This window comes from Saimiri boliviensis, chromosome 8 (genome assembly GCF_048565385.1).
Source record: "Saimiri boliviensis isolate mSaiBol1 chromosome 8, mSaiBol1.pri, whole genome shotgun sequence".
In the NCBI taxonomy this organism is placed as follows: Eukaryota; Metazoa; Chordata; class Mammalia; order Primates; family Cebidae; genus Saimiri; species Saimiri boliviensis.
The window spans coordinates 4,629,440-4,642,666 of NC_133456.1; the positions used below are offsets into that span (position 1 = coordinate 4,629,440).

Consider the following 13,227-nt stretch of genomic DNA (forward strand, 5'->3'; position numbering starts at 1 on the left):
TTGAATATCGGTATATTCCGTTGAAAACATACGACTTAGTTTGGCCAGTCTATCAGTTCCTACCTGGCTTCTCAAGGTCAGTCCTTCGGGACTGACGCTGCAACTCCAACAAATCGCAAAGGGAAACAGCTTTTAAAAATCAGGATACACTGTTAATTATGTTGGTAACTGATTGGCATTTCTGTTTCATCAAAAAGTTTTGGAAGAGGCTTTAAATGGGTTTAGCCTCTAATTTTACAATAAAATGAAGCTCTAAATTGAGAATTCGACCGGATGAAGGCTACAAGCCCATCCCTTCCTCTTACCTCTTCATCTTTCCCAGTCTCGCAGCCTGGCTCCTTTATGTCTCTGTAAAGTTACAGGCTTTCATCAGTATACACAGAAAATAGCAAAATAGCTAGGGTCTTCTAAACATCTAGCCATTAATTGCACCAATCCATTCCATTTTCATTCAAGAAATAGCAGAGATGCTGAGTAAAAATTATTAGGGGCCTGGTTCCACAGATGCATGGGAACAAATCCAGAATAGTAGTAGCACAAATCCAAATATAGTAACAAATAGAAGTTACATGTTTTAAACGAAGATAGTAGATTTTCCTATGGTCTATCTAAGGAAAGATAAAATTATATTTTTAAAGTTTTGTCGGGTAGACTTGCATTGTAGTTTTACAGAATTATTTTTACTGTTACAGTCTTTAAAAGCTCTCCCCTTAGATTGTCTATCAACTAGTCGCTCTCTGGAAGAGTTCTTTAGTTTTTGAGGAAGTTAGTTTGGAGTCAGTTCTTACAATGAGTTAAGGGTTCCCAGTTGTATTATAGGCTCTTTTTCCTTGATATCTCATTTCTACTCTACGAGCAAGAACACCATGCATCCTAGCTCTAAAGAAGGAAGACTTTCAAGGTAACTGACCTTCCTGACTGAACTGAGTTAGATTTTAAATGAAGGAGAACAAAGGTAGTGACAACTGATAAGAATCAGGAGTAAAGGAAGGATGTAAACAAAGTATAAGAAAAAAAAAGTTGGGGCACTGTGGCTCAGGCCTGTAATCCCAGCACTTTGTGAGGCCATGGCAGGTGGATCACCTGAGGTCGGGAGTTTGAGACCAGCCTGGCTAATGTGGCAAAACCCCATCTCTACTAAAAATACAAAAATTAGCCGGACATGGTGACGCACCTGTAGTCTCAGCTACTCTGGCAGCTGAGGCAGGAGAATTGCTTCAACCTGGGAGACAGAGGTTGCAGTGAGCTGAGATTACAAGACTGCACTCCAGCCTGGGCGATGGAGCAAGACTTCGTCTCAAAAAAAAAAAAAAAAAAGAAAAGCACTTGTTACCCAATTAACTTGGCCAAACCAAATAATTACAATGAAAAATGTTATTAGGTATCTGAATTATCTGGGTGTGATATTATCAAGTTAAATGATTTCATTTTTAGGATGTTATGTACAAATAAAACTGTGTTTCTGTAAAGGATTCTCAAGAGACCATTACATTATCGCAGAATGGCAAGGAATTCTGGTTATAAAATAACAAAAAAACAGGTTTACATTCAATTGGGTGGAGAGGTAGGTTTAGTCAAATCTAGTTTTAACCTATTTGGACTAGAATCCAGTTTTAACCTTCTATTTGGATTCTCTAGCGTTAGGTCACTATACCCTGCTGATCCAAAAATGTGGTTGTATTTCCTAGGTTAAAACATCTCCAAAGCTGCAGAATTCACAGTCCTTTTTGATAACTGTGGATAACACCTCCCAGGGGCACAGAGGAAGGAGAACTGTCCAGACCCCAAACACAATTAGTGCCTGAAGAATATCTTATAGTGTTATTACTCAGCTATTTCCTTTATATAATCCTTTAAATATGATCATATATTAGTTTATAGAATTAGTACCTGAAGTATAACTTACACCTTACATATATCCAGCTTATATGATCATACTTAATACTTATATCTAGAACTTGTACTTAGTTCTATATAATCTTTCTATATAATCATATAGGTATTATAGTCAGAGCTGTACTGACACGTTTAGTGCTGATTTATAGAACCCCTCTATATAACCATATAGTAGTTTGTAGTAGGAGGAATGCCTAGGGCAGTCACAGATCAGAAGCAGTACATGGGAAAACAGCTAGACCAGGACAAGAACCAAAGACCCAGCCGGTGGCGTCCCTGCCTGAAAGGACATACGCTGTATGGCAGGCTTGGAGCAAGAGCCTCTCCTCCTGATAAAGGAGTTGGAGTACCTTGCATCCAGTTCCTGTGGAAAGTAGGCCTCAGGCCTGAGATCCTGGAAGTAACCGCGGGAGAAGAACCCCTCTGGTCTGACCAGTCACAGTGGCTGTACACCCTGTCAGTCTTTTCTCACTTCTGTGCTAGTGCAAATCATCTTCCCATAAATATCTTAAGAGCACAAGTTTGTCAGTTCCCACTGCATTGGCTTACAGTATTCTGCCATTAGAACTCTTGAAGTCTCCAGCCCCCAGATAAGAAGTGTTTCGCACGACACCTATTGCACATAGCCCACCTCCTTGCCTTGGTGACCTAATGGAGGTGGACCCTTTTTCTCTACACGACCCCCTACTACTGCACATGGCATGCCCCTACTGCACAGGGCCCACCTCTGTCTGTGACATAATGGGGTGGCCCCCTTGCTTGTGACTCACGTGATTATGTATGCCCTATTACTAAGCCTATAGATGATGACCTCACTCACGACCCTGCTTCTGGGGTCGTGATAATACAGATGCTTCTGGGCATTTGGGGCTCTCGCTGACCTCCACTCAGGGGTGGCGTGGCCCCCCGAGTCCAGATACTCTTCACCATTTCTTCAGTGTCCTGTCTCTTTGCTTCTCGGATCCTGCACCTCAGCACAGCATAAAGGACACCCCATGACCCTGCAGGGCCCCACGGCCCTATAGATAACCGGTTTAAGTTTAATCAGCCTAAGTTTTGTACAGTTAACCAAACTCAGTTCATTTCTTTTTTTTTTTTTTTTTTGAGACGGAATCTTGCTCTGTCACCAGGCTGGAGTGCAGCAGCGGATCTTGACTCACTGCAATCTCTGCCTCCCAGCTTCAAGCGATTCTCCTGCCTTAGCCTCCCGAGTGGCTGGGACTACATGTGCACGCTACCACGCTTGGCTAGTTTTTGTATTTTTGGTAGAGACGGGGTTTCACCGTGTTGGCCAGGATGGTCTCCTTCTCTTGACCTTGTGATCCTCCCGCTTCGGCCTCCCAAAGTGCTGGAATTACAGGCCTGAGCGGCCCAAACTCAGTTCATTTTAAGCCAGTTTTTTTTAATACAAGAAATTAGGCTTGTTCAGAGACTGCCTTAGGGGTTACTGGAGACTCATGTGTGGGTAGTAAAAACTTTGGGCAATAACTGGTTAATTTTATGGAAGGCAAGTCAGGATTAAACAACATCCACCAAAGATTTCTTTGAGATGTTTCACATGTATACCTTGAGACATTTCACACGTATAATTTACAACGAAAGGACATGCAGTCTTGTAAATAGAGTTGTTAATTATTAGTTTCCTAAAATTATATTTGGTCTTATAATTAGGTTTTTACATGATACTCCTTGAAGTTCTCATCTGTGATCTGTAATAGGAAAGAATCCAATAATCCAAATGATGCTGTTGCTTTACTTTTAAAAATTATCCTTTAGGTCAGTGGTTTCCAAACTTACACACACATAAAAATCATCTGAGAACATTGTTAGAATACAGATTCCTGAGCCTTGCTGGAAGATTTTAGTGTAGTAGGTCAGAGTTAGGGCTGGGAATCTCTCCAGTAAAGTCTGAAGAGGATAACACACAAACCACATGAGGAAAAACTCTATCCAAGATGGAGAATAGATATTTCTCTTTCCCAAATCACTTTGTATTTTAAAAATTTAAAGACTCAGGTGGGCACAGTGGCTCATGCTATAATCCTAGCACTTTGGGAAGTCAAGGTGGGTGGGAGTTTGAGACTAACCTGGGCAATATGGTAAAACAGCATCTCTACAAAAAATTTAAAAATTAGCTGGGCGTGGTGGCTCACACCTGTAATCCCAGCACTTTGGGAGGCCGAGGCGGGTGGATCACCTGAGGTCAGGAGTTCGAGACCCCAGCCTGGCCAACATGGTGACACCCCATCTCTACTAAAAATGCAAAAATTAGCCAAGCATAGTGGGGGGTGCCTGTAATCCCAGCTACTCGGGAGGCTGAGGCAGGAGAATTGCTTGAATCCAGGAGGCGGAGGTTGCAGTGAGCTGAGATCGCACCACTGCACTTCCACCTGGGTGACAAAGCAAGACTCGGTCTAAAGAAGAAAAAAGAATTAACAAAAAATAAAGAGTCAAGCAAACATTTAGAAAAGGAATCCTATATTCCAGGTGAGTGTGGTGAGAGGGACATCATTTCCAGGTTAATGAGCCTGGAAACCACCTACTCACAAATATCCTCTGAAAGAGTCCATCATTCCAAAATTCTGGGAAATTCATACTCCTTTTTAAGAGTATAATGTATAATGCAAAAAATTCTGGGTGTTACCTAGTAAATCACTCCTTAATAGGACTAACTTTAACAGATAATTCGATTATTATTTTATTACCTGGCTGAGATAAAGCAGATTCAGGAAATAGCAGATTTCAAGAAAATTGGTAATTTGGGCACTTGAGTCATTTAATCTATTTTAAAACATGACAGCCAGTAGCAGAGTAGGGGGAAGTTTTGGACAATTGGATAGTAGAACAAAAAGTTCTGAGCAATGGGTTGTAAAAAGCGGTAAGGGAGGGCAGTAAGGACCAAATGGTTCTTCATTATGCCACTGCAAACTAGCTTCTGCCTTTGACCTTGACTTTGATGTCGCTTTTGCTCATTGCCATAGCATCCTTAGAACATGGGACAATTCTGCAGCTTCAACTTCTTGACTGTAAAAAGAAAAAAAACCTTACTTCTAGGAAAATTGTCTATGCTTTTGTTTCTTTATGGTTGCCTTGATTCCTTTGTAGAAAACTACGTTAATTAATTAATTAGTTTCATTAGGCCAAGAACTTTGACACAAAACAGCATCATTCCCCTTCTGTAGGGAGGTAGATGAGAACATGGTTATGAACTCATGGGCTTGGGCTGTGATTTAAATTCTGGCTCCACTGTTTAGTAGCTCTGTGACTTTAGTCAAGTTACTTAACTTCTCTGTTTCTCCATTCAGTCATCTGAAAAGCGGAGCTTAATACTAGAGAACCTACATTAATAGGGTTGTTAAGATAATTAATGAGCTTTCAGAGTAGCTGCTAGCACAATAAGCATTCAGTAAAAATGAACTGATTAACTTTTTGGTTTTCAACTATTAAATATTAAAATATTTTAATGGTTTTAAGGAAGGTTTTGTTTGTGTCCCTATCATATGTTTTTAAAACTCAATATTTTCTAAATCAGAAGATTGGGCTCATTACCTTAGAGAATTCTGATGCTATTTTAAATAATACTAGTTACCCTTGCTAGTGTTTTACCACTTGGATTTGGGGGCTTTTGAGGCCAAAACCAAAATTTCAAAATAAATAAATATGTACTTTGAAATGCTGGAGGAGAATTATACCAAAACAATTACCAAAATAGCCAAGATTATTGCCATTTTGAGGTTTTTGAGAGGGTTTTTTTTTTTTTTTTTTTTCTGGCAGTGAGGAGGTGGAGGTGCCCCAAAGGTAAAGAAGACTTTCATAATGCTTACCTCACACAGGAATTCTAGAAGGAACAGTCAAATCAGTGGGGAAAAAAAAATTGCTCTTAGGCTGGGGGCAGTGGCTCACACCTGTGATCCCAACATTTTGGGAGATTGAGGCGGGAGGATTGCTTGAGCCTAGTAGTTTGAGACTAACCCAGGCAACATGGTAAGAGAGTGTCTCTACAAAAACTTTAAAAATTAGCTGGGCATGGTGGCTCATGCCTGTAGTCCCAGTACTTTGGGAGGCCGAGGCAGGTGTATTACCTGAGGTCAGAAGTTTGAGACCAGCCTGACTAACATGGAGAAACCCCATCTCTACTAAAAATATGAAATTAGCTGGACATGGTGGCACATGTCTGTATTCCCAGCTACTTGGGAGGCTGAGGCAGGAGAATCACTTCAACCTGGGAGGCAGAGGTTGCAGTGAGCTGCGATTGTGCCATTGCACTCCAGCCTGGGCAACAAGAGCAAAACTCTGTCTCAGAAAAAAAAAAAAAAAAAAAAAAACACACACACACAAAAATAAATAAATAATAAAAATTAGCCAGGTGTGGTGACACACGCCTGTAGTCCCAGCTACACGGGAGGCTGAAGTGGGAGGATTGCTTGAGCCCAGGAGGCTGAGGCTACAGTAAGCCATGATCTTGCCACTGCACTCCAGCCTGGGTGACAGCAATAACCTGTCTCAAAAAAAAATGCTTTTAGGGAAGTTAATATGTCCTGTGCCTGTTTGATCACTGAAAACATTTTAATATTTTCAGAGCTACAGAGGGCAGTCAAAAACAGAGTAACAGAATTCATTATATCAGTACTATTTATCCCATGACTTATGCAAATATGACTCTCAGGGTTAAGTCACACATCCTTCCTGGAACACTAGATGGCGCCATTAATTTAGGATTCAAACTACCTCAGGGAATTGCTGTCTTCATTCAACAAATATTTATTAAATAATGAACAAAACAATAAAAAAAATCTGCCCGAAAGCAGAAACAGGACCCCTTCCTGACACCTTACACCAAAATTAACTCCAGATGGATTAAAGACTTAAACATCAGACCTAACACCATAAAAACCTTAGAAGGAAATCTAGGCAAAACCATTCAGGACATACGTGTAGGCAAGGACTTCATGACCAAAACGCCAAAAGCAATGGCAACAAAAGCCAAAATAGACAAATGGGACCTAATCAAACTCCACAGCTTCTGCACGGCAAAAGAAACAGTCAGTAGAGTGAATCGGCAACCAACAGAATGGGAAAAAATTTTTGCAGCCTACCCATCTGACAAGGGGCTGATATCCAGAATTTACAAAGAACTAAAGCAGATCTACAAGAAAAAAACAAGCCCATTTAAAAATGGGCGAAGGATATGAACAGATACTTTACAAAAGAAGATATACAGGAGGCCAACAAACATATGAAAAAATGCTCATCATCACTGGTCATCAGAGAAATGCAAATGAAAACCACATTGAGATACCATCTCACACCAGTTAGAATGGCGATCATTAAAAAATCGGGAAACAACAGATGCTGGAGAGGATGTGGAGAAATAGGAACACTTTTACACTGTTGGTGGGAATGTAAATTAATTCAACCATTGTGGAAGACAGTGTGGTGATTCCTCAAGGACCTAAAAATAGAAATCCCATTTGACCCAGCAATCCCATTACTGGGTATATATCCAAAGGATTATAAATCATTCTACTACAAGGACACGTGCACACGAATGTTCATTGCAGCACTGTTTACAATAGCAAAGACCTGGAACCAACCCAAATGCCCAACGATGATAGACTAGATAGGGAAAATGTGGTACATATACACCATGGAATATTACGCAGCCATCAAAAACGATGAGTTCACGTCCTTTGTAGGGACATGGATGAACCTGGAAACCATCATTCTCAGCAAACTGACACAAGAGCAGAAAATCAAACACCGTATATTCTCACTCATAGGCGGGTGTTGAACAATGAGAACATATGGACACAGGGAGGGGAGCACTACACACTGGGGTCCGTTGGGGAGAAATGGGGGAGGGGCGGGGGGTGGGGAGGTGGGAAGAGATAGCATGGGGAGAAATGACCGATACAGGTGAGGGGACGGAAGGCAGCAAAGCACACTGCCATGTGTGTACCTATGCAACAATCTTGCATGTTCATCACATGTACCCCAAAACCTAAAATGCAATAAAAAAAAAATCTCTGCCCTTCTGGAGCTATAGGTTAGTAGATATGGTGGGGAGAAAGACAGACAATAAAAAATCAACATAGTAAGTAGTATTAGAAGTATAGCATATTGCAGCTACATGGCTGCAGTGAGCTATGATTGTACCCTAGCACTCCAGCCTGGGTGAACCTTATCTTATATATAAAATAAAGAGATGTTTTATTAAAATGTCATAAGTGCTATAAAAAATAGAATAGGGAAGACCAGATACAGTGGCCCATGCTTGTAATCCCAGCACTTTGGGAGGCTGAGGTGGGAGAATGACTTGAGCCCAGGAGTTCAAGACTAGCCTGAGCAACATAGCAAGAACCCATCTTTACAAAAAAAAAAAAATGTTCAATTGCCTGGGCATGGTGGTGTGCATCTATAATCCTAGCTACTTGGGAGGCTGAGATGGGAGGATCACATGAGCTGGAGAGTTGGAGGCTACAGTGAGCCATGGAGTAGAGGTTGCACTCTAGCATGGGTGACAGAACAAGTCCTTGTCTCAAAAAAAAAAAAAAAAAAAAGAGAAAACAGAGCTGGGGCAGCTGCAATTTGAAATAGGTTCTTCAGAATGGGCTAGAAAGTAACATCTGAACAAAAACTTCGAGTGGCAGGAATGAGCCATGGGGTGTCTAGGGAGCAGGCATTCCAGAAAGAGAGACCACCAGGGCAGAAGCCCTCACCCCTAAGGTAGGAGTAGCCTGGCCTGGCCTGGTTCAAGAACTGCACAGAGCAAGATGACAGTATAGCAAGCAAGGGGAAAGCCTGAGGAGTAAAGAAGGGGAGAGGAGGCCACATCAGGCAAAGCCTTGTGGCTCAGTGTGAGGACTTTAGCTTTGACCCTAATTTTAGACAAAACACCTTTAACAGAGGTAGCAATTTGAAACAAATGTTGGGGAAACTGGAGAATTGGTGACATATGATATAATAAATTATGGGTAGCTGGCGCCTGTAATCCCAGCACTTTGGGAGGCCCAGGTGGGTGGATCATTTGAGGTCAGGAGTTCAAGACCAGCCTGGCCAATATGATGAAACTCCGTCTCTATGAAAAATATAAAAATTAGCTGGGCAGTGATGGCACACGCCTGTAATCCCAGCTACTCGGGAGGCTGAGGTGGGTGAATTCCTTGAGCCTGGGAGGCAGAGGTTGCAGTGAGCTGAGATCGTACCCCTGCACTCCAGCCTGGCCAACAGAGAGAAACTCTGTCTCAGAAAAAATAAATAAATAAGTAAATGGCAAATTAACTTTGGCTTACTTTGTCTTAAGTAAATTTAATCCTTTACAAGATGCTTTGATTTAAAGGGGGAAAAAAACTACATTAGTGATTTAGCTAAATCACATTCACTATATACAGGACCAAAAGCAATGTCTTAAGATAATGCTTTAGTCTAAAAAAGTTATAAAATACGACTTCATGCCATACTTCAGGGCTACAGTATCCAAAACAGCATGGTATTAGTACAAAAACAGGTACACAGACCAATGGAACAGAATAGAGAGTCCAGAAATAAGGCTGCACACCTACTACCATCTGGTTTACAACAAGGCTGACAAAAACAAGCATTAGGGAAAAGACTCCCTATTCAATAAATGGTGCTGGGATACCTGGGAAGCCATATGCTGAAGATTGAAACTGGACCCCTTTTTTATACCATATACAAAAATCATTTCAAGATGGATTGAGACTTAAATGTAAAACCTAAAACTACAAAAATCCTGGAAGACAACCTAGGCAATACCGTTCTGGACATAGGAACAGGCAAAGAGTTTGGGATGAAAATGCCAAAAGCAATTGTAACAAAAGCAAAAATTGGCAAATCGGATTTCATTAAACTTAAGAGCTTCTGCACAGCAAAAGAAACTATCAGTAGAGTAAATGGACAACCTATAGAATGGGGGAAAATTTTTGCAAACTATGCATCTGACAAAGGTCTAATATCTAGCATCTATAAGAAACTGAAACAAATTTATGAGGAAAAAACAACCACATTAAAAAGTGGACAAAGGAAATGAACAGACACTTTTCAGAGAAGTCATACATGCGGCCTACAAGCATATGAAAAAAGCCCAATATCATTGATCATTAGAGAAATACAAATCAAAACCACAATGAGATACCATCTGTAGGGAGCTGTAGGCCATCATCATTAGCAAACTAATGCAGGAACAGAAAACCAAATACCACATGTTCTCACTTACGAATGGGAGCTAAATGATGAGAACACTTAGATACAAAGAGGGAAATAACAGTCAGAATGGCTACTATTAAAAAGTAAAAAAAAAAAAAAAGGAGAGAGATCCAAGATGGCTGATCACCAGCAGCTCGGGATTGTAGCTCCCAGTGAAAATGCAAAGAACGAGAGGACACCACACCTTCACATGAATTCTTGTTGCTCACGCACCAGGAGATTCCCAGCGGAGGAGCCCCGCGGGTCGCCAGCGCGACTCTTGTGACCGGCGAGGCGGTTTTGCCGACGCCTCGGAGCATCGGTTCTTGGTGCAGAGTCAGAAAAGCACCATCAATCTTAACGCAGCTGATTTAGTCAGCGCAGTGGGTTGCTCAGATTTCGGCGCTGAGAATCAATAAGTTGGACGTCCACTCAGAAACCCAATTACAAAGACAGTAATTATAAAGACCACAGATGGATAAATCCACAACGAAGGGAAGAAAACAGTCAAAAAAGGCTGATAATACCCAAGATCAGAACGCCTCTCCCTTAGCAGGGGATCCCAGTTCCTCATCAGCAACGAAACAAGGCTTGATGGAGAACGAGTGTGTTCCAATTACAGAAGCAGGCTTCAAAATGTGGATAATAAGAAACTTTTGTGAATTAAAAGAACTTGTTCTAACACAATCTAAAGAAACTAAGAACTTTGAAAAAATGTTTGACGAAATGTCAACAAGAATACAAAATTTAGAGAGGAAAATAAGTGAATTGATGGAGCTGAAAAACACAATATGAGAACTACGTGAAGTATGCACAAGTTTTAACAGCAGAATTGATCAAGCAGAAGAAAGGATATCAGAGGTCGAAGACCAACTCAATGAAATAAAACAAGAAGACAAGATTAGAGAAAAAATGATAAAAAGGAACGAGCAAAGTCTCCAAGAAATATGGGACTATGTGAAAAGACCTAATCTACGCTTGATAGGTGTACCTGAATGTGACGAAGAGAATGAATCCAAGCTGGAAAATACGCTTCAGGATATTATTCAGGAAAATTTTCCCAACTTAGTAAGGCAGGATAATATTCAACTCCAGGTAATACAGAGAACACCACAAAGGTATTCCTCAAAAAGAGCAACTCCAAGGCACATAATCGTCAGATTCACCAGGGTTGAAATGAAGGAGAAAATACTAAGGGCAGCCAGAGAGAAAGGTCAGGTTACCCACAAAGGGAAGCCTATCAGACTTACAGCAGATCTTTCAGCAGAAACTCTACAAGCCATAAGAGAGTGGGGACCAATATTCAACATCCTTAAAGAAAAGAACTTTCAACCAAGAATTTCACATCCAGCCAAACTAAGCTTCATAAGTGAAGGAAAAATAAAGTTTTTTGTGAACAAGCAAGCACTCAGAGAATTCATCACCACCAGGCCTGCTTTACAAGAGCTTCTGAAAGAAGCACTACACATAGAAAGGAACAAACAGTATCAGCCTTTCTAAAAAATACCAAAAAGTAAAGAACATCAATATAATGAAGAATTTACATCAACTAATGGGCAAAATAGCCAGCTAATATTAAATGGCAGTATTAAACTCACATATATCATTATTAATTCTAAATTTAAATTGACTAAATTCCCCAATTCAAAGACAGACAGGCAATTTGGACACAAAACTAAAACCCATCGGTATGCTGCATCCAGACCCATCTCACATTCAAGGATACACAAAGACTCAAAACAAGGGATGGAGAGAGACTTACCAACCAAACAGAGAGCAAAAATAAATAAATAAAAAGCAGACGTTACAATTTTTGCCTCTGACAAAATAGTCTTTAAAGCAACAAAGATCAAAAGAAGCAAAGAAGGACATTATATGATGATAAAAGAATAACGCAACAACAAGAGTTAAAGATCTTAAATATATATGCACCCAATACAGGAATACCCAGACATACAAGACTTATAAAGAGACTTAGACTCCCACACAATAATAGTGGGAGACTTCAACATTAATATTAGACAGATCAATGAGACAGAAAATTAACAACAATATCCAGGACTTGAACTCAGATCTGGAACAAGTAAATGTAATTAACATTTATAGAACTCTCCACTTTACACAAAATATACACTCTTATCAGTACCACATCATATCAACTTAGAAGTTTAAACGAAATGTTGGTTGGCTCCTTGTTTGTTATTTTCTTCCCTCATTTTATTTCATGTCTCCATTATTAAGGACAATTATAGGCATACCCATATTTAGACTGCATTCTAGCCCGGGCAACAAAGCAATACCCCCATTCTCTCTCCCTCTTCCTCTTTCTCTTTTTTCCTCTTCTTTATTCTTTTTCTTATTCTTTTTTTCTTTCTAAAAAAAAAAAAACCTACCTACCAGTTGAAAATATAGGGGGAAATTATATATATGTGTAGGTATATAGAGATATATATGTATACACGCACACATATATACTCACATATATATATACATTTTTTTATCCTGTAATCAGAAGCCCTTTTGAAATACGACCTCAAACCCATAACTATGAAAGAAAAGATGTATGAATCTGACAACTTTAAAAAAATATTCTGCATACAAAGAAAAATACAGGTAAAGTTAAAGATAAATGACAAACTAGGACCAAGCATGGTGGCTAAAAAAACAAAAACAAAAACAAAAACAAACAAACAAACAAACAAAAAACGGGTGCTGGCAAGCTTGCAGAGAAAAGGGAACATTTATACACTGTTGGTGGGAGTGTAAATTAGTTCAGCCTTTGTGGAAAGCAGTGTGGTAACTCCTTAAAGAGCTAAAAACAGAACTACCATTCCACCCGGTAATCATATTACTGGGTATAAACCCAAAGGAATATAAATCATTCTACCATAAAGATACATGCATGTGAATGGTCATTGCAGCACTATGCACAATAGCAAAGCCATGGAATCAACCTAAAGGCCCATCAGTGGTAGACTGGATAAAGAAAATGTGGGGCCAGGTGTGGTGGCTCACACTTGTAATCCCAGCACTTTGGGACATTGAGGTGAGTGGATCACAAGGTCAGGAGTTCAAGATCAGCCTGGCCAAAATAGTGAACTCCCATCTCTACTGAAAATACAAAAA

The 13,227-nt window shown here is 40.1% G+C and overlaps 1 protein-coding gene across 1 annotated transcript in view; it reads left to right on the forward strand.

The window, feature by feature from the left end:
- HESX1 (HESX homeobox 1) overlaps positions 1-13,227 on the forward strand; it is a 32,108-nt gene that overhangs the window by 410 nt on the left and 18,471 nt on the right. Inside the window, exon 2 of the mRNA XM_003936535.4 lies at positions 861-901. The gene's annotated coding sequence lies outside the window, so the exon portion shown is untranslated. The remainder of the gene's footprint in view (positions 1-860; positions 902-13,227) is intronic.